This window comes from Thermobia domestica, chromosome 7, assembly GCF_964235325.1.
Source record: "Thermobia domestica chromosome 7, izTheDome1.hap1.1, whole genome shotgun sequence".
Taxonomy (NCBI): domain Eukaryota; kingdom Metazoa; phylum Arthropoda; class Insecta; order Zygentoma; family Lepismatidae; genus Thermobia; species Thermobia domestica.
Window position 1 is genome coordinate 21,676,642 of NC_137460.1, and position 20,519 is coordinate 21,697,160.

Genomic DNA, 20,519 nt, shown 5'->3' on the forward strand with positions numbered 1-20,519 from the left:
CTCCCTGATAAATTACAAATTGAGGACAATGTTGAAAATTCAGAAACTAAAAGTAACCTTAGAACTTACTACACGTATTTTCTCCAACTATGATCATTCAATAAATATCGGAAACCAGAGATGGAGTGGGGCAGTGGGTCGGTTGGTCAAGTTTTCTGAGTGGGTCGTGGGTCAACTGCACGTGACCCACTATGACCCACCACCCACCGTAACCCACTGCGACCCACCACCCACCATGACCCACTGCGACCCACCACCCATCATGACCCACTGCGACCCACCGACTCAGTCTGATCTACGGATCCAATCTGCTCACTGCATTGTAGACAGTATCTTCTGAAGATTGGTAAATTTGCCTTTGTTTTACTTTCAAGACCTTCATTTCCCTTCCTTTTCCATCTGTTTCTGTGTACTTACCTGAGGTGAGTATATTTAACCAAGTGAAAAAAGAACTTCAGGCACTTTTGGATATTGATATTTGTAATTGTAATAATAGCAATATTGCTTATATTACTACTTGGCTTTCGAGACCTGTGAGTTTTTAGAGGAGCTAACTACTGGAAAAAATACATTTTTGAATCACTGTAATATATAAATTATTAGATAAACAATTGAATCTAACTATATGTGCCTGATCATCACGGTCAAATTGCAAAATCAAATGAAATTACTTTTGGTATATAGTTAGGCCTTAATCCAAACTGCGATGTTATATTACTTTCATTATAATACATAATATACTAAGGAGGTAGTGAGGATCCAAATTTTTGCGGAAAAAAAATGAGTATCTCGCAAGCCGTTAATCTTACGGAGCTGAAATTCAGTGTATTAACTCTTTATTGAAAATAAACAGAATGTGTCCTAGCATTTTTTTTTAAACTCCTTTATGGAGGGGGCACTTTCTATATATGAAAAATTGGTAGTGATTTGGTTTGTAAAAATGATCGAAAACGATCGACATTAGTTGAACCACTGATTGGAAAAAGGGAATAAGTACAATTTTTTGCGATTTTAACCTGAGATAGCAGATGTGTTCCTTTAAGATAGTTGCATCGTTGAGTAGAAAATTGGAATGTTTGGGCAACTCTATGTGACCAATGTAGGAGGCAAAATCTCTTGCTGATTTGAAAAAGGGAATAACTACGTTTCTTATTTCCTTCTTACAGTCACTACAGGACACGACCACAACTGTGAGACTGTGTGTAAGTAGACAACCACCAGAGCCCTCTGCTTTCGTTACGATACTTTGCCTTCTTTTTGCATTGCACAATCTATGGAGAACTTTTTGCCCCAATCAGTTACAGATTTACATGTTTTCAGTGATACAAGTGGTGGTCAAAACTGCAATCATAAAATGACATGAATGCTTTTCAGCCTGACCCTATCATAACGGTTCCCACTATACACCAATATTTGCCTGTCAGAGGTCACAGTTTTTACCATGTGACCGAAATTTTGCTGTAATCAAACCAGAACTCAAACGACACAATCGCATTTATTTACCAGCACAGTATAACCACATGATTACGAATGCAACAAATACTGATCCTCCATTTCAGGTTTACGAAGTTGTCAATGAAGAAATCTTAGATTTTAAACATTGGTGGTAACCGCTTTAGAAATCTTCAGGTAGCATTGTGAACAAAACAGTGAAATTCCAAGTAAGTAAATAGACACACTGTTTACAAAGCAGAATCTCCAGGTTATGTCCAAGCTCATAAGTTTATCAATGGTCTAAGAACTGATATTTTTCGATTACTCAAAAGTAATGTCACAAACGTTGCACTGCCAACGTCAAAGGCATACGATTGGCAAGTCTCGATCAATCAGAAAAAGATCAACGATTCTTCACAAATCATCAAATACATACCTGACCAATACAAACAGGATGATTTGTTCATGGAAAACCACTGATCAAGAAACTGTAGAAGAAGAAGATGCAGACGGATAGGACCCTATGTAAACCCATTCTACTGTGACAACGTATTTTGCTACGTATTTTGTTCAGTTGTCTATTGTATTACTTTTCTTGCTGTACGAATAACATGTGCTGTACAGAAAAACGAACGGTGACAATAAAAGTGTTAGAAGCCTAATATGCGTGATAGTTCGAATACATATATCCAAGATTAACATAAAACATTGCATTCAATATGTACATTTTCATAGCTTTCTATCAAACTGCACATTACATACCCTACACACAATTACAATTGCACCCAACTTTAATTGATTGGAAAAAGGGAATATTTTTTCCATTTTTAAGCTTTTCTAACCAATTCCAGGGCTGCAATACAAGATTCTTCTTGTTGTCTTAGTGTTTGTTAGTTGTTTTGCTACAAGTAATCAATTATACACTTTTTGCAACAAATACAAACAACGCCTCTAGAAGGTTTTTTAGCGTTATTGAAAACTTAGGTCTGATGCACTTATTCCCTTTTTCCAATCAGTGATTCAGTTAAGAAGAAAAATCAGAAACAAAATAATACAGTGCTTTGCTTCATATATCCATTGCTTTCTACTGCAGATTGTCGATGAGGAGTTGCAGAATCGAGTAGAAGTATTATCAGTTTCCACGACAGAGTGCGAACGGGGATTTCCCCTTATGAATTTACAGATGACTGATATTAGAAATAGACTAAGTGCTTAAACATTGTCTAACTTGTTGTTCATCAATGTTAATGGTCCACCGCTAGACAAGCTCAAAGTAGATGAGCTAGTTATTCCTTGGTTGAAGGATGGACATCATTCCGCTGCGGATGATTTACCACGAAAAAGTTCTGGAAGCCAACAGGAAATATAAACCCGATTTCAGATTTGTTTTAAGGTGGCAAATTACGAGTTATGGAAAATGTATACTTGTATTACTAATGGTTTATCTGTGTTATTCAACTTTGTACCTAATTTTTAATAAGTCTCTCCTTTGCTTTAGGTAAATTACTTTGAATAAATATTCATAATAATTGCAATTATGCATATTTGTAGCTTAAATTTAACGTGGTGTTTTAGTGATTACACAAATTACAATTATGAGCATACTTTATGGAGATGCTCTCACGGAGGGTAAACGAGCACCTTTATACACTATGAAAAACTGAGTTTTCAAGTGTTTTGTGACAAAAATACTGTGAACTGAGAAACCATAACCTTTTCCATATTGTACAGGGGTATTTTCATGTGAATAGAAGTTTCTTTTGGAATGCGTTGAGAAATTAACACTTGCAAGAATACTCTCTTAGTACAAGTATATTTTAGGCACACACTAATTTTCTCCCACCTCGAAGTGCTTCAATTTCTTCACTGATAAACACTTTACCATTTGATATTTTAAAGGTCAGATCCACCGTTATTGTAACAGAGTAGCGCTTGAGCGATTGACTAGAAATTCAAACTCCGATTAGTGAAAATTTCAGTCTTGTTTTATTACAAGTGTTAACACTTTAGTCACTACAGAAGAGGCCGTGGATCGAGTTCAGAGTTGATGACGATGGATTTTGGTGAGTCAGAGTAGGTCATAGTGGATGAGAGTGGTTCATGGTGGGTGGTAGATCAGTGGGTCTTGGGTCACAGTGGGTGGTGGGTCGTGGGTCACAGTGGGTGGTGGGTCAGTAGGTCGTAAGTCAAGTTTTCATTGGCCCACGCCAACTCTGCTAGAAACATCTTCGCGTATCCCCAGGGGTACGCATACCCCCGGTTGAATAGCATTGCCGTATACAGTACACTTTCGGTTAACCACGTCCCGATTATCCGAGACTCCGGATGGTCCGAAGTGGTTATTGCTTATAAACATTTATTTTTATCTTCAGCTTGAACGTAATAAAACCTTGTTTTTTAAGAACTTAAACTAATATATAATTTTCAGAATTTTATCCTATAATTCATTGAATTTCATACTGTAATAACTGGATATAAACAAACAGTATTAATATTATACTTCGATACAAAACACTACTCGGGGAAAAATAGATTTAGTTCTACTTTATGGAAGATAAGTAAATCTTCTCGAGTATCTGACTTCTGTTATCCGAGATAGGTTTGGTCCGATGACCTCGGATAATCGCGAGTATACTGTAATCGAAAATGCATTCGAAATATCCAGTGGTGTTATTCTATTTTTTTTTATCAGTTCTGTATATATATCATCGAGGTAGACAGAACCATTTTTTTTTTTTTTTTACTGGATACCACACGTGATAAGTAGCGACCTACACAGCATTCTAATACAGAAGGTAATGTAAATGCCGGTGCGTTGCAATCACAGTCACCAAATTTTAGCTCTTTCGGACCCACATGACCAAAGTGGCACAATGAGGTGTGTCACTTGTTTAATCCGCTCCTGTGTGGTCACTAATTAAGATATTGGGATTCTTTTGGTCAAATATGGTTGGGCCATAGTTTATCATATTAGTTTCTTTTTTTTCTGGGTGTCGAATTTCCTTCTCAAATTTCAGCCCAAAGTAAAAAATTCGAGAAATTTCGAATTTTCTTTTTTCTTTTTCCCTATAGCTTCCTTCGTTGGAGAGATATCCTTAAGACTTGCCAGGTAGGTACCTCGGATAAATACCTAATTGTTGATATCAATTGGAGTGGCCTGCGTGCAGTGTTGCAACTAGAAAAATTAAAATTTCCCTACATTTGAGCAAAAAATTCTAAGTTTTCGAAATTTTTGTTTATAAATCCGTACCCATACGTCCCAGCGCAAAGTCAACTTACGCCAGTCGCACATTGGTCCTTACTGAACAAAAGCGAGTAGAAATCGTTACAATGAGTTAATTAGGTAGCGCACGAAAAAATTCGAATTTAGGTTCTAAATCTTGATTTTTCTTTTCTGTTTATCATAATTTATTTTAAGTACGAGCTTTGTTTTATAGATATCGACACGACACTTGTAGGATATCTTAGTGGTATACGAAAGTTAATTTTAAGATAGTCTGTGTCTGTCTGGTAGCAGTGTTTCCAGCCACGAAAAAAATTAATTCCCTATCTAGGGGCAAAATTCGGAAATATCCCTTTTCCCTCTTGTTGGTTAGATTGAAAAAAATGTACTGGTGTCTGAAAGCCTCGTACTTAGCCTACACAGCACACCATAAAATGTTTCAGTAGGATAATTAGGGGAAGTACAGTTTAGGTTAATAATAAATCATGTTCTGTAAATGGTAAGAAAATGGCGAATTTCTGAGGTACAGAGCGAGAGAGATAGTATGAGCTATGAGAAGCGGGTTGCTAACAAGAACGCTATCCACTGCGAGGGGGACAGTGGAGAGAGAGGGAAGATTTTTTGGTAGTGTTTCTATTCCATGCCGATACTAACCTCCAATGTAAGTAAAAACAATGGATAATAACTACTTAACGAAATTTATATATATTATGATAGGCTTACCTGAAGCTTCAGGTACTTATAAAGGCTCAATATCGTCCATACCATCCATCTCATCATCATCGTTTTTCGTCTCGTGGTCACTTTCTTCTGAGGAATCACTATTACTTTCACTGTCCTAGGCCAAGTTTATTGTAATGTTTTCAGTAAGAACGTCTAACTGAGGTTCTATTTGCAAATATTCTTGTTCAAATCTTCGTTCTTTATCACACGTAGCCTTCCACTGTTCCGCTGTTATCATTGTAAATTTCTCTTCGACGCGTTTCATCGCATTGTTAATGGAAAAAGTGGTATTTCTTGTTGCTATATATTCTTTGATTGCAGCCCAAATAAACTCTATCCTGTTTAGATCAGGATGGTACGAGGGCAAACGAAGCACTGAATGTTCATATTCAGCAAGGAGCGAATCTACTTTAAGTGTCCGAAAACGAGCTTTATTGGCTTTCATTAAATTATAAAGTTCTGGTTTGTACATATTTAAAGGTCATATGCAGAGTGCTCCTGACGTGTGATTAGTGCCATACTAAAGCGTTCGACTTACATATGCTTCCTGCAGAAGTCGGGCGTTTAGAATGACGCTAATCATTCGTCAAAACGACTCTGCATAAGGCGGAAAATGTCGAAAAAGACACATCGTACGAATGTATAAGCTATGTTCAATATGACTACCTTAAAGTCAAAATGAAACTATAGGCGAATTTTCATATTTCTTGGCATAAGAAATAGAATTAATGGTGTTATGATATGGCACTTGTCCTCATTCTTTTCTGATGTGCACATGATAACGTCTGTAAATTTAATATAAACTTGTTAATTCAGACATTTCTCAGAGGCTTTATTCTCGATCAGTCGTCAGTCGCTCACGATTTTAACTTCCTTGTTATCCGGCTTTTCGTGACCAGAGCTAAAATATTATTCTGTACATATAAAGGTAAGCAAGAAAGTTCTTTCGCTTTTTCACCCACCACCTTCGAACATCGATATCTTACCTAAGAAGTAACTGAAAGATCAAAAATAGTCCTCCTCAGCATCGACGACCTTCCGCCAACGTTCTGGAAGGCTATGGATTCCATCGCGGTAATACTTGGTAGGCCGTGAAGCGAAGAAGGTATCAAGTGCATTTTCAACCTCTACTAGGAATTTGAACTGGCCTTCTCTGAGGTGGTTATCCAAGGAATGGAACAGGTGATAATTGGACGATGCAATGTCCAGGGAATATGGCGAATGCAATAGTTTTTCCCATCCAAACGTAGAATGGTGTGCCGAGTTATCCTGGCCACGTAAAGCTTAGCATTGTCCTGTAACAGGAGGATCCCTTTGCGATCCAGAAGTACTGGCTCCAGAATTTGAGTTTTTCATGAATAGCTTTTTGTTCTTTTCACTATTTTTAGTGTTTGCATGCTACATTTGGTTCGTGGTTTTCATATATTGGTTTTTGTGATGTTTTCTTACAACAAACTAAAACAAATCTAGCACACAAAGTTCACTTTTTGGCGGTTACAGAGCAATTTCCCCAGTATATTCACACTGGACAAACAAGTGTTACATGCTGTTGGGAAAAAATACAAATACTAACCGTATATATATTGCAAGGGGTCCTTCGCATGTATTGTAGACTCTAAAGGGGACTGCAGTGTGTAAAAGGTTGGGAAAAGCTACTATAGAATGGTTGTGAAGCATTCATCCCTTCCACTTCGACGTCCTATCTCCCAGTACTACTCTTCTATAAGGTAACCAAAGAAGTTCTGTGCTTTTTGTGGAGGTCTGTATTCAGTTGGCCCTAACACCGTGAGGAATGCCAATGGAGATAAGGCGAAGGTCAGTTGTTGGTGTGGGTATATCCAACATACTACCTGGGTGTGGAAGTTCAGTTACACCATGAACTGTGTAAGGTCAGAGCGAACATGGGACCTCCACAGTGTCATAAGGGCGTGTAAACTGTACGAGTTCAAACTGAGGTCAAACGCGCTGCAGCGGGGCGGAAGATATGCCAGGCGTTTAGTCAGGGTGTCGTGACTGCGCGGACAGGGTAGTGTGACTGGAGAAACCATTCGGCAGCACCTCCATCTACCACAAATTGGGAAGAAAAGAAATTGGGTGGATGGGTCCCACATGATTTGACTCCGGGCCAGAGGCAACGCGAGCAGATATCTGTGTTTATTTGCTGTCTCGTCTCAGGAGGGACCCATTTCTGGACAGGGCATTGACATGCGATGAGCCTGTTCGAAGCACCGCGTCGCCGTCATCATTGGTTAGCATCAGTGGCGGCTTTAGTGGGTAGGCCGGGTAGAAACAAGTCTATCCCAAAAATTTTTAAAATATATAAACACAAAACGATACAATAAAAAGTAAATATATTTCCACTATTTATATTAATAGTACAACACCTTTTTTTCGTCCAACATGCTTTTAGACGTGAGTTTGCTAATAGGCATCTGAATGACAATCAAGAATTTTGGGATAGTGTCATCTGGTCAGATGAGACAACAATAAATTTATTTGGTTCAAATGGCATCACAACAGTGTGGAGAAAGGCGATGGCCACACATGGGTCATTCAAATGCCTCTTAGCGAACTCACTTCTAAGAACACGATTTTTCTTCCTAACATAATGGCCTTTTCCTTACTCTTCTACCATGGTAGCCGTTTTTCCACAGCATTCTACGGATTGTGGTTGGACACTACTTTCCCACGCACACTTTCTTGTTGGACGAAGTTGTACACTAATTTTAAAATTCCTTTTTATTTCATTCACCATTATTCGTTCATCTCTCTCATTTAGTTTGTTTCCTGGTGCCCCGCGCGGTATTTTTTGGTTGAGACGTTGTATTTAAATTTGTTCACAATATACTGTGTACTTTAATGGAATTTGCTCACAATTTATCCTATTTTTCTAAATGACTTAACTTTTCAGGCAAGGTTTACAATAACTTTTTTCAAATCACTACTTAACTCTTTTCGATACCCCATTTTCTTCAAAGCAGTTTCAGAGCATTCTCGTCTTTCGTAATGCACCCTGTGCCTCTAGAGGGTGACAACGTAGCAAGCTTAGAGACATCGACTAAAGGTCTCTATACCTTTCTGAAAGCATAGTTGGTGTACGAACAAGTATTTTGCACGAAAAAACGTAGCTTTTTTGTTTTTCACTATTTTTTTTTAGGATTTGCATACATCTGGTTCGTGGTTTTCATATATTGGTGCTTTTTTTTCAGCGTTTCTTCCAGACATGTCTTTTGGGAGGGGGCTTTGAGCCCCGAGCTCTGAGAGTACTACCGGAGGAGACAAAAATTATACTTCTATAATTTAATTACAAATAAAATAGTTCCGAATATTAAGTGTGCCCCGCACCGGAACATTTTTCTGAAAGAAACACTGGTTGTGATGTTTATTACAACAAACTAAAACAAAAATCGTACACAAAGTTAACTTTTTGACAGTTACAGAGCAATTTCCCCAGTATTTTCATACTGTACGAACAAGTGTATTACATACTGTATATAGGGTCTATGGGTGTGTGTTTTTCTTTGCAGAGGTATAATCATGTTAGAGTGGTAGGCCTATATGCAGTGGTAGTGGACTGTAATCGAGTGGTCCTGAATTTCAAACATGGGGCTGGACACCTTGACTAAGATGTTGCAAATGTACACTCATGTCCAAAATTATTGTCGCATGTCTATAAATGTTGTAGGAATATAATTTGATAACGAATTCGGCCGGTATTTCTTATAATGTTAATATGTGTATAATCGGCAAAGACATGTACGTGGTAAATTTCATGTCAAAAGAGCAGTAAATAAGAACAATAAAACGAAGATAGAACTTTTCTGTCCATTTAGTAACATTTCGTTACTCATTATAATTTTCGTATTTATAATGCTTTTCCTATGAAACTTACCACAAATATACATTTCTCGATTATATGCATAGTATCAGTATTAAAACTATTCTGCAAAATTATTATCAAATTATATTCTTATAAGCAGTTATAGATATATGACAATCATTTTGGACATGGGTGTACATATAAATAAATCCAGTACATCAACAAACTAACTACAATAGCCTTCCCATCAGGTATAGAAAAAAGTACTTTCTAAAAAAATGTATTAACTTCAACAAGTTAATATGGTAAGAAGTACATGATTCACCGAGGCGCATAACTTCAGTCAATATGATGTTTGGTGTTGTCTTTCGGTCACTAGCTTGGAAATGTCTGGATCAAACGAATAAACATTTAAGCGAAGACCCGCCTCAGCATCAACTCTATTCCTGTACTTATTCTTCAGATAAGAAAACGTTGATTCACAAAGGTATGTCGTGGCAAACGGCGTTAAGCATCGTAGTGCCCTTTTCAAGATATCGGGATACACTGATCGCGCATACAATCTGAAATCAGTCAGTGTGGAAGATGAATACTTCATTTTTATAATGGAGTCACACGAAAGTTCCAAAAACAGATCTTCTCCGTTGTTTGGGAACTCATTTTCCATCATTAGGAAGATTTTTTTTTACCTATCCTTGCTACCTATCCCAGTTTTTCCTTGTTTAATGACAAATACTCTCGGGATTTTAAGGCCACGGTTTCTAAATGTTTCATGTTCATAACATAAGAAGGAAGATATTCAGTCGTTGACAAGAAATTGCTAAGGGAAGAGATAGAATCGTATTCTTTTTTGTCTAGGCAGCAGTACCAAACGTTAAGTTTCTTGATTGTCGCTTGAATCTTGTCTTGTGTGCCCTTTTCAGATTGGCTTGCGGATTCCAGGTTGGGAAAGGCTGTTCTATAGAGATACAGTTTAAAAATAGAAACCCAAATACAAGTGCATCATATGAAGAGTAGTTTTAATATTGCTGATACGTTAAACGTTAATATCTTACATGATTAAGGTCTACATAAAGAAGTTTCTTAAAATGATTTCAGCTTTCAGAATAGGTGTACCAACAGAAAATTACTACGCATATTATAGCTTTTGAATAAAATCAACACTTGTTACCTTAACAATATTATTATTTTATAACCGATGTTCGTCCCCTAGTTCAGATTTACTTTAGTAAGAGTATATCCATTATACCTGTGAATTTAGTTTTTTCTTCTAAATTAGATTCGTGGTTTTAAGAAGTTATATTCTACTAGGTTGCTTCCACGATGGGATTTGTTTGGTCACGAAGCGAGAATTGTAGAAGCTTTAATAAGGAAAGACAGCCGAATAACACAGAGATGGGCGCTATATACAGTTTGCCTCTTTAACTTGTATATACTCTTTATCTAACCTACTTTGTGCTTACATGAGTTTTGCCGGTACTTACTTTTTTCGATCTTTTCTTGATGCACTCGCTCACTTTATTTCACTTCTTGTCACCAGTATCATCCATTCGTTACAGCTATCAGATTTCACGTGGTCTTTTCCTACTGGTTGACTGGTTCACACTTCGCGTATTTCAAGATAAATAACACTTTGAAACAAAACTAAGTAACATATCTTCAGCCCTAGAATACACAGTGCCTATGTTATGGGAGAAATGTAATAGGTCATCATGTTTTCCTGAAATTATTCGCTATTACCTTACAGGCAAATCTTATCTATACAAGAGTTATCAAAAAGTTATGATTATCATAAAGAAGTTATATATATATATATATATATATATATATATATATATATATATATATGGTGATCAGAAAAATGGAAACATCTGCAGTTGAAAAAAGTCAGATGTGTGGGTTGGCAGTGGTGTCGTGGCGCCCGCAGCGCCGCACTGCTGGTGGTGGTATGTTAGGTCGGTCTCCATAGCACGTCAGGCGCAGTGGAACAGCAGTGTCCAGTGGCTGCAGCAGACGGAGGTAGTGTAAACTGGGAGACCTCTTAGATTTTCAAAGAGGGCAAATTGTTGGTGCGCGGTTATGTGGAGTGAGTGTGATGGCAGTGGCTACTGTGTTAGGTGTGTCGTGTGGGACAGTGTCGAAGGTGATGACGGCCTACACAACACACGGGAAAACCACATTGGGGAAGCGGAACAGTGGGCGGAAGAAAATCATGAGTGACAGGTCACGCCGGGTATTAAAGCGCATTGTCACGCAGAACCGTCGTGCCACTGCGGAGCAAGTGACGGAGGAACTCAATCAGCACCTCCCCCACCCTGTTTCGACAATCACAGTCCGCCGCAAATTACATGATATGAACTTACGGGGTCGTGTTGCACGGGCCAAACCGCTCATCAGGGACCATAACGCTTTCGCACGTCGCAAATGGTGCCGCGACTATGCAACTTGGACCGTTGGGGACTGGAAACGTGTGATGTGGTCGGATGAGTCATCCTTCACCCTATTCCCAACCACGAGCCGTGTTTATGTGTGGAGAACGCCCAAAGAAGCTTATGATCTGCAGTGTCTCCGCCCAACTGTGAAACATGGCGGCGGCTCGGTGATGCTGTGGTCCGCCATATCATGGTTTTCATTGGGTCCTGTGGTCACACTTAGCGGACGAATAACTGCCAACGATTATGTTGCAATTTTAGGAGACCACTTGCATCCTATGGTCCGGATGTTGTTCCCGGACAATGACGCCATCTCCCAGGATGATAATGCACCCATTCACACAGCTGGCGTTGTTGCAGCGTGGTTTGAGGAACATCGGGATGAAGTTCAACACCTCCCCTGGACTGATCAATCCCCAGATCTCAACATAATTGAACATCTGTGGTCCGTCTTGGAAACACGATTCCGGCGATGATTTCCACCTCCATCCTCTCTCACAGAACTGGACGATGCCCTGCACGAGGAATGGTGTAAAATTCCACTTGCTACCATTCACGACCTCTATGCCTCTATCCCACGTCGCATCAAGGCTGTTCTGAAGGCGAAAGGTGGCCCGACACCATATTAATCCGCTAAGTTGCAATTTCGTTCAGGTGTTTCCATTCTTCTGATCACCATCTGTATATATATATATATATATATATATATATATATATATATATATATATATATATATATATATATATATACATGAAACTTTTTGTGCATAATCAGTGTTATTTCTATGCATACTTGTGCAAATATCAAATATATATCTAAACTAGTTTTCTTTCCACAGCCTGTAGAAGACATCAACTCGTATGATAAAGAAAATTGAAGCACGAGATGTCATAAAGTTCCTCCATTTGAAGGGCCAAATGAAAGCTGTCTATGGGGATGAAAGCCCATCATATGGCATGATTGTGAGTGGAAGCGGAACTTTCCAAATTATCATATTTTCTTCACAGACGAGCCACGAGCGGATGATCTTGGACATTGTAATTGAATTGGATCTACTGATATTGAAATTGATGATTGGGCACTTATTTATGCTTTATATAATATTATATTAAACACGGACTATATCCAGTTAATTACGGAGTTATTCTTGGAAAAGGATTTCTTTTGTAATTTTTAACTTGTTAGTGAAATAAGTAGAATTGAATGAATGAATGGAAAACTCAAGTAAAAGTTATAAATTGTAAATATATTTATATTGTATATTGCTTAATGGAATTTCAGGATAATTTTTTATAAAATCGTTTACATTTGTGTGTATTGAAAAAATGCAAAATGAAAATAGAATATAACATTCTATATCATTTGATATCATATACTTCATTACATTATTATTCATGATATACGTAATCACTTATCTATACACAATTTTTTAAATTGTACATTATCTGAAAAGTTTTCTTTCGTAAATTATATATTATTCGGTTAAAAGCATTCTCTATTATTATTAAATCATAAAAATGTATTTAACCTTTGTTTAAAATATTTCATTTTCTTTTAAAAAGTAATCTCGTACCAAATGCACTTAGTTTTGTAATCTCGTACCCAGGTGCTTTGAAAATTACGTGGAAATATTTTTTGCAATTTAGTACGAGTAATATTACGAAGTGCGTTAACTATATTACGTTGTAAGAAACATAAACTAATTTTATAAACTTTGCAAAACATTACACAATATGTTGCAAAACTCTGAACGAATCGTTATTCACTTAACAGAGAAACTTTTCAATATCCTAAGTAAATGCATACCAACTTGTATTTTGTTTGGTCGCTTGCATAGCAATTTTAGGCACATGCTTCTTATAGAAGCTCATAAGAACACTCGTAGAATGTGATCCGTCAAATGTTACACAAACTCTTTCTTAAATTTGATTGTTAACTTATAAAATTTCATTTCTAGTAGAAACTATATTCTTTCGTATTATTTACAATACTTTTAGCTTATTTATTTTTTCTTTTATTCTCTTTTAATGATTTTAATGGATCACTTCAATAGGAAGATCATTTTATTTATTGAATCGTATCTTTTAATATATCGTAATAATTTACTCGATGAACAATCTAAGATGTGATTCTACTATAAAGTTGGTTGTTAAAATTGTTCTAAAATAGTATTTCACGGATCGCTTCTTTAAGCTCTAAACAATCCACGATTGTAAACTTCTAAATAATTCGAATTCATTTATGAAAACTATCCTTATTTTGCTTAACAGAACACTCGTAGTGTGACTATTGCATTTGTTTCGCTTCTATATGAAGCTCTGCGAACTTCTAACTAATTCATTTCTTTTGGATACTCATAACATAACTTACAGTGTAAACTGATATATAATTTTAATCTTTTGTAATTTCTTAACAGAACACTCTTTGAGTGTGAATATTTTATTCATTCGTTTGTAACACAAACTCAGAGCAGATTTCATTTGCGTATGAAAAATTGTTACACAATTTTTGTTGGTTCGCTTCATGCATAAGTTCATAAGTACACTCGTAGAGTGTAATCCGTCAAATAATTGTTACACAAACTTAGCATAACTATTCTTTCGTGTCTTAACTTCTCGTAATTTTTTATGGATCGCTTCCATAGCAATTTTAATTAGTTCTTTTTACTACGTAAACTCCTAAGAGCAGCTACGCCGCGAAAGTGAAAACATTTCGTGTTATTTATAATAACATTCGTTAAAATTGTTCAGAAAATACTAAAATGTGTTATCCTACTAAAAAAGCTTGTTTAAAATGGTTGCAAACTGATAAATAATTCAAAATACTAAAATTGACAAAACAAGTTTCAAACATAAGAAAATTATTCTCTTAACCGAACACTCGTAGAGTGTGAACTTTAAAAAAAAATCCTGTTGGAATCTGCTTATTTTTTAACAGACCACTCTGTGAGTGTGAATATATTAACCCTTAATTAGTCGCATGCGGAATTTTGTTCCGCACTTTTACATTTTCCTTTTTGTTTTCCCTACTTTCGATCGTATGCTTTCGAACTTTCGTCTAGCTGTCTTTTAATGTTTCATGATTAAACAACAATGCATATTTGAATTGTTTTCCAAACCACTAGTGAATATTTTGTTATTTATTTTGGAGTGATGCATTTTGCGGAGCAAAGTTCCGCGCGCGACTAAATAAGTTACCTTTTTTTCTCCTACAAATTTTACGCTATCTTTCAGTTTATTGTTTTTAGCCGACAACAATTAAGCGATTCGGTGACTACAAAACATATCACAAGCAAGCGCCACCACCATTATTTTTTAAAATTTATTTTACAAAAATATATTTTCAGGTGCAGTTCGTTTGTAAGCAACTGAACTTATAAGCGGTTCATATGCGCATTGTGCGCTCTGAAAATAACACATAGAGAAGAGAGTCAGTCTTTTCTTTCAAAATGGATCATTATGAACGTGATGTGGACAGAATTAGAAACATGTTGCTGGAAGTTCTGGCTGAAGACGACAATTTAGATGTTCCGGATATGGAAGATGGCGATGAAGAAGATACCATCGAAGAAAGCGACCATATCTCTGCCAGTGAAGAATCAGCAGATGAAGGTGAAGTGTTGCCACATGCAGATCATGTGGAACCACTCTCAAATACTACTTCACGGGGACCATATCTTCTAGGAAAGGGCAATGTCACTAAATGGTACGCACATGCTCCACGATAAAATATACCAAGAAGAAGTCAGAATATTTTGACCCATTTACCAGGAGTCAAAGGACATGCTAAAGAAGCAAAAACGCCGAGCGAATATTGGAGTTTGTTCCTTAGTATGTCTGTGCTGGAGAGAATCGTTGAATTTACAAACCGGTGGATTGAAACACATAGGGACGCTTATAGCAGAGAAAGAGATGCTTAGGTATTTATGTCTAACGTATTTTTATATTAGTTAAATAGCACAAAATAAATTAAGACGCCTATTAAAACAAATATTTTAACTTAAAATTAAATAAAATTAAAAAAAAACAAATATATCACGAATTTTACTATGTAGTTATTATGCGGAACAAAATTCCGCACGCGACTAATTAAGTAACTTTTTTCACGCGACTAGTTAAGGGTTAAAATTCTGGAAGCACTTCGTTGTCAAAATTGAGTGTAAATTTATAAAATTTCTGATAAGATCTCTACTTATTTTTTGTTAACAGAATACTCTTTGAGTGTAATAATTTTTTTGCTTGCATGGCATACTCCGTAGAAACAGTTACGCTGTGAAAATAATTAGAAACGCATTTACAATGAAAGAGTTTTGTTATACAACGAACTTGTGAAGAATTCTGTTTTTCATATTCCAACTTGCATTTTAAAAATGTTTCATGTTATGGACTATTTATTGGTTCACACTTTTTAAATATTTTCACAATCAAAGATTGTTCAATTTTCAAAGGAATTTTAATATACTCGCAACAAAATTGCAAGCGAAGCAATGAATAACAGTTTCGTAGTATGTATAATGAAATGAAGAATTGTATTTTACTTTTGTATAACAATTTCAAAGTAGCGTTATAAGTAAACTATAAATATGAAAAAGTTTTACTAATACAAAACAATCTAAATTTTAACAGAATATAAATGAGTATGAAAAGTATTTAAATAAAAATTAAAATATCGTTAACTGATAGTTAAATGCCAACTACAGTAAAGAGAATTCTAAGTTCAAAGGAAGAAAGGTCTTGAGGATAAGGAAGGAAAATAAAAAAAATAACAATGGAAATTCTTGTTTGGGGCGTAACGTAAGGAATACCAATTTCAAAGAATTTTTGGCGGGGAACTGTAACATGTAGTTTATCGGCTAACGACAATCATACTTCCATTAACAGTTAATTCCAGCTTCCCCTAAAACACTTACATTAGTGAGAAAAAAGGAGTCGCAATTCATCTTTTCCGTATATACATCGTAAGGTGAATATTTCATTAGTATAACAACAGTATATAATATCTTTTGCACACAACACTATTCATACCGTAAGATGAGAAATTTTATCGTCTACTAAGTGTTATCCAGTACACATGTTCACCTGTGCACATATACCATATATGGGCTGACATAGAATAGATAAAAACGGAATAAAATATGTTTACTAAATTTTAACCGATACATATGCATACTATTGTACATATGTCGTATACTAAATCAAAGTATAAAACCTACTAGTATATGTTTGCTGGAAAAAAATAACCCGTTTACGTTCATACTGACTGGTAACCATTATATTTGTTATGCACTATACTTATATTTTAATACGTGCAGCGCATAAAATCATCTTTTACCTACATAGTAACTGCCAACCATTATATTTCTCACCAGTGCACATATTTCCTACAAACAATGCGTAAAAACGGAGTAATATATCTTTTGAAAAAAAATTAGCGTACATTTGTCGACCAATGTGCATATCTCCCGTACGTCACATACTAATATATGTATAACGAAAATACTGACTGGAAGTTCACATATTTGCTATGCAGTGTACCTATAACTTATATTTTAATAGGAAGAACGTATAAAATCCGACTAAAATGAACTATTAACGTGTATACTAACTCTTAGCCACTAAGTATACTGTCTACCGTTCATATTAGCTATACAACACAGAGAACCATCTAAAATATTTTACTAAGGCTCATACTAAGTGCTAGTCGCTATGTATACTAAGCACTGTACGGTAATACATATAATGTGGAAGTCGCCAATATTCTATTTTAAATATTGAACTCCATTGCAAATTGCATATCCTAATATCCATTTACTAACCTGTAGTGCCCTTAGTAATTGTGTTATTTTATAATGGTAATATTTTTAAGTAGTATTGTTAACTCTCTTTTGTAAGATCTGGCAACATTGATACTTCCGCTTCTGTGGAGGGAAGACGAGCGGGTGACTTCCGCTGTACTACGAAGAAAGAGATTGTGTACCGCATGGCTTCTCGATATTTGTAAAAATGAAGCCTAAAATTATAGTTAATCTAGGCCTCTCGTAGCCATCCTCCTTTTATTAGTAATCAACAGTTTTGACAGAGCAACATTGAGTGTAAGTGAAGCTTTACGGTTACTTTTTCATCATAATTTTGGTGTGCAATTTCCAAGAGGAATTTATGAAGAAGAGCAAGTGGTCTCCCACGTGTTTTGTTACAGCTACAAGTTTTTGTTTGTCAGTGTGTGCCTCTCCATTAATTATATTTCAAGTTTCTGTGTTCGTCCTAGTGACATTCTCCATTTAATACGATAATGGCAATTTTCGTGAAGTTTTTCTTAGTTGTGATAATGTATGAAATCATAATGAAGCACTAAAAACTTCTGTGGGAACCCGCCCCATGCACGCTCTGTCCGGTATCATATCAGTGAAGGAAGCAATGTATTCAACATCTAGCACAGAATCATCAAGAGTCCAGATCTCTACAAGGATTGTAACGAATCAGCAATGTACCTTCCCAGGAAGTAACTTGGTTTTCACGTACAAACGACTTAAATGCTGATTCCCATTCATATATTTGCTACAACACTACTTCCTTGAACTTAAACATGTACCTCAACAAAATGTGGCTTCTTTACATTCTAGTGTACTTGTTACTGTACCAAGTATTGGATTCTATAGCTACTTATGGCATTTTAGTAGCAAGTAGCATGTTTATTCCAAACCAATATCCTTTCATATGTGTTGTTGCGAACCAGTGCAGTTTCTTAAGTGAGCAGTATTAGTCTATTAACAAGCAGCTTGTAGAGTGGTGCAGGATTTATGCCAAACACATATTCAGTTGGAATAATTTAGAGGCATTTTAGTGGCCCATAGCCCAGGTGAATGAGCAGCATGAAGAATCCACCCGTTATTTTCGCCGCCGCTCGCTCAGTGTTTAGTCGAGCGACAATGCAGTTCTGGGACATGTTATTTTACACCACAATACATTTCTCTGGAGTTTTTCATACTTTTTCCATTATTAAGGAGTTACCTTGGAGCCCCCTTTGGTTTAGCTCCGCCCAGCCTTGGCTCAGGATTAACTGTTAGTGAGATGAGATGCTGTTGTGTTAGTGTTTCTTATATGAAGATGGGCAGTTAAAGGTGATTTTCTGATAAAGGTTGCCTTCGTAGCAACCACATTCGTCATTTTTGATGAGTATGTTGTTTTAGTTATGTTCAATTATGTTTGAGCATGTTTGTGCGTATTAAAGCTCATCTTTGATATAGCCTGTTAATTTATCAGGCCCAGTTAAGCTCTTCGAAAGCTTACTTTTTCTAAGCCCTCTTTAGTGTTTATAATGTTCAGTGCTCTCTGAGTTTAGTGAAAGTGGCATATTAGCCAGTGCTTTCTCATAATAATAGTGAATCCTCCAGCTATCTCTCCAAGCTCATTTCAATGGTGTTCTTTGAAGAGCTGTGTTTATAAGTGTGGTGCACTACTTATTTATCTTGTTTTTATGTTGCTTCATAGCTGCAGTAAGCTGTATCCTCTAGTATTTGTCAGTGCTACTTCACGAATAGCTGTTTTGTGTTCTCACCGGTGCTAGGCGTCCCTTATAATCTCCATATAATGTTGGCCAGTCGCATTTTAGTGCAGTTGTGTTGTTTACACAAAAGTGTCTTTATCTTATCTTATCTTATTGAGCATCAATCCTGAATACATGCATCATTCATTAGTAAGTATGCTTTGTGCATATTCTCAGGTAAGAATCACAATGTTGAATAAACAAGCTTAACGCTACATGTGTTCATGGCAGCTTCACTCTCACCGGGGTGGAGCATAATGTTGCCAGTTCAATCAAGAAAAGGGCACAGAATGCCCATATGTGGAACGTAAATCTCATAGTAACAGGTAATCAGTTTCAATGGGTTATTAGATGAATGTGTATAATTTTATTGCATACCTTTTCTTAGTGGTAACAATTTTAATACTGAGTTTTGCACTTATGTTTGGATAGTGCACATGTAGGCGCGCACCCAATGGTGGGTATACGCTGGCTAGTACCTTATAGCTATATTATTATCCTTGAAGTCTAGTTGCAGTGTACAACAATTAACATTTATGATACGATATTATCTTTTGCATAATAAATTTAAACTATTTCTTTCATCATCTTCAGAAGTGACAATTCTTCTGGAATTTGGTAAGAATCTAACTTGCATATTATTATGAAGTGTGTTAATGTTTCAATCATTATACAAGGGAGGTGAAGATGGTTGTCCCTCCTCAATTGTTTATAGCTGCAAGAATTTTGATGTAATCATGCATCAGTAACTGAATATTTTCACGCATGACTTTTTTTATTGTTTTTATAAATATACGAATATATGTTCTCATGCATGATAGTATATGTATGATCTGTCAGGAAAGTAAATGTACACCTATTTTTCGAGTCTGGCATTCCTGCGCTCCATCCGTGGAGAGTATGAGAATTAAATCAATCAAATGTTTACTGAGGGGCAAAAAGAAAAGCTTAATCTGAATAAGACATTGCAGAGGGGCACAAGCTGTGAATACGAATAGTGCATTGTGTAAATAAAGGACGACACTGAAAGAGAAAGCCAGAAACAGCTGTTAAACTTACAAAAACAGAGTAAAAATTGTCGAAGTGGGAACATAAAACACAAATACAACAAATACGCCGACAACTAAACTATCACCATGCCATGATCTTGGTGTAGTGGTTAAGGTGCTGGCTTACAAATGCAAAGGACGCAAGTTCGAATCCTCGGCAAGGGCATTTTTAAAAATTTTTGTTAATAATACATACAACTCATGAGAGATGGTAAAAGAGGTCGTATTTAGTTTTTCGTAGCAATTATTATTGGTAATGTTTAGTACTGATAATACTTTTTGTCTTTGCGTATTG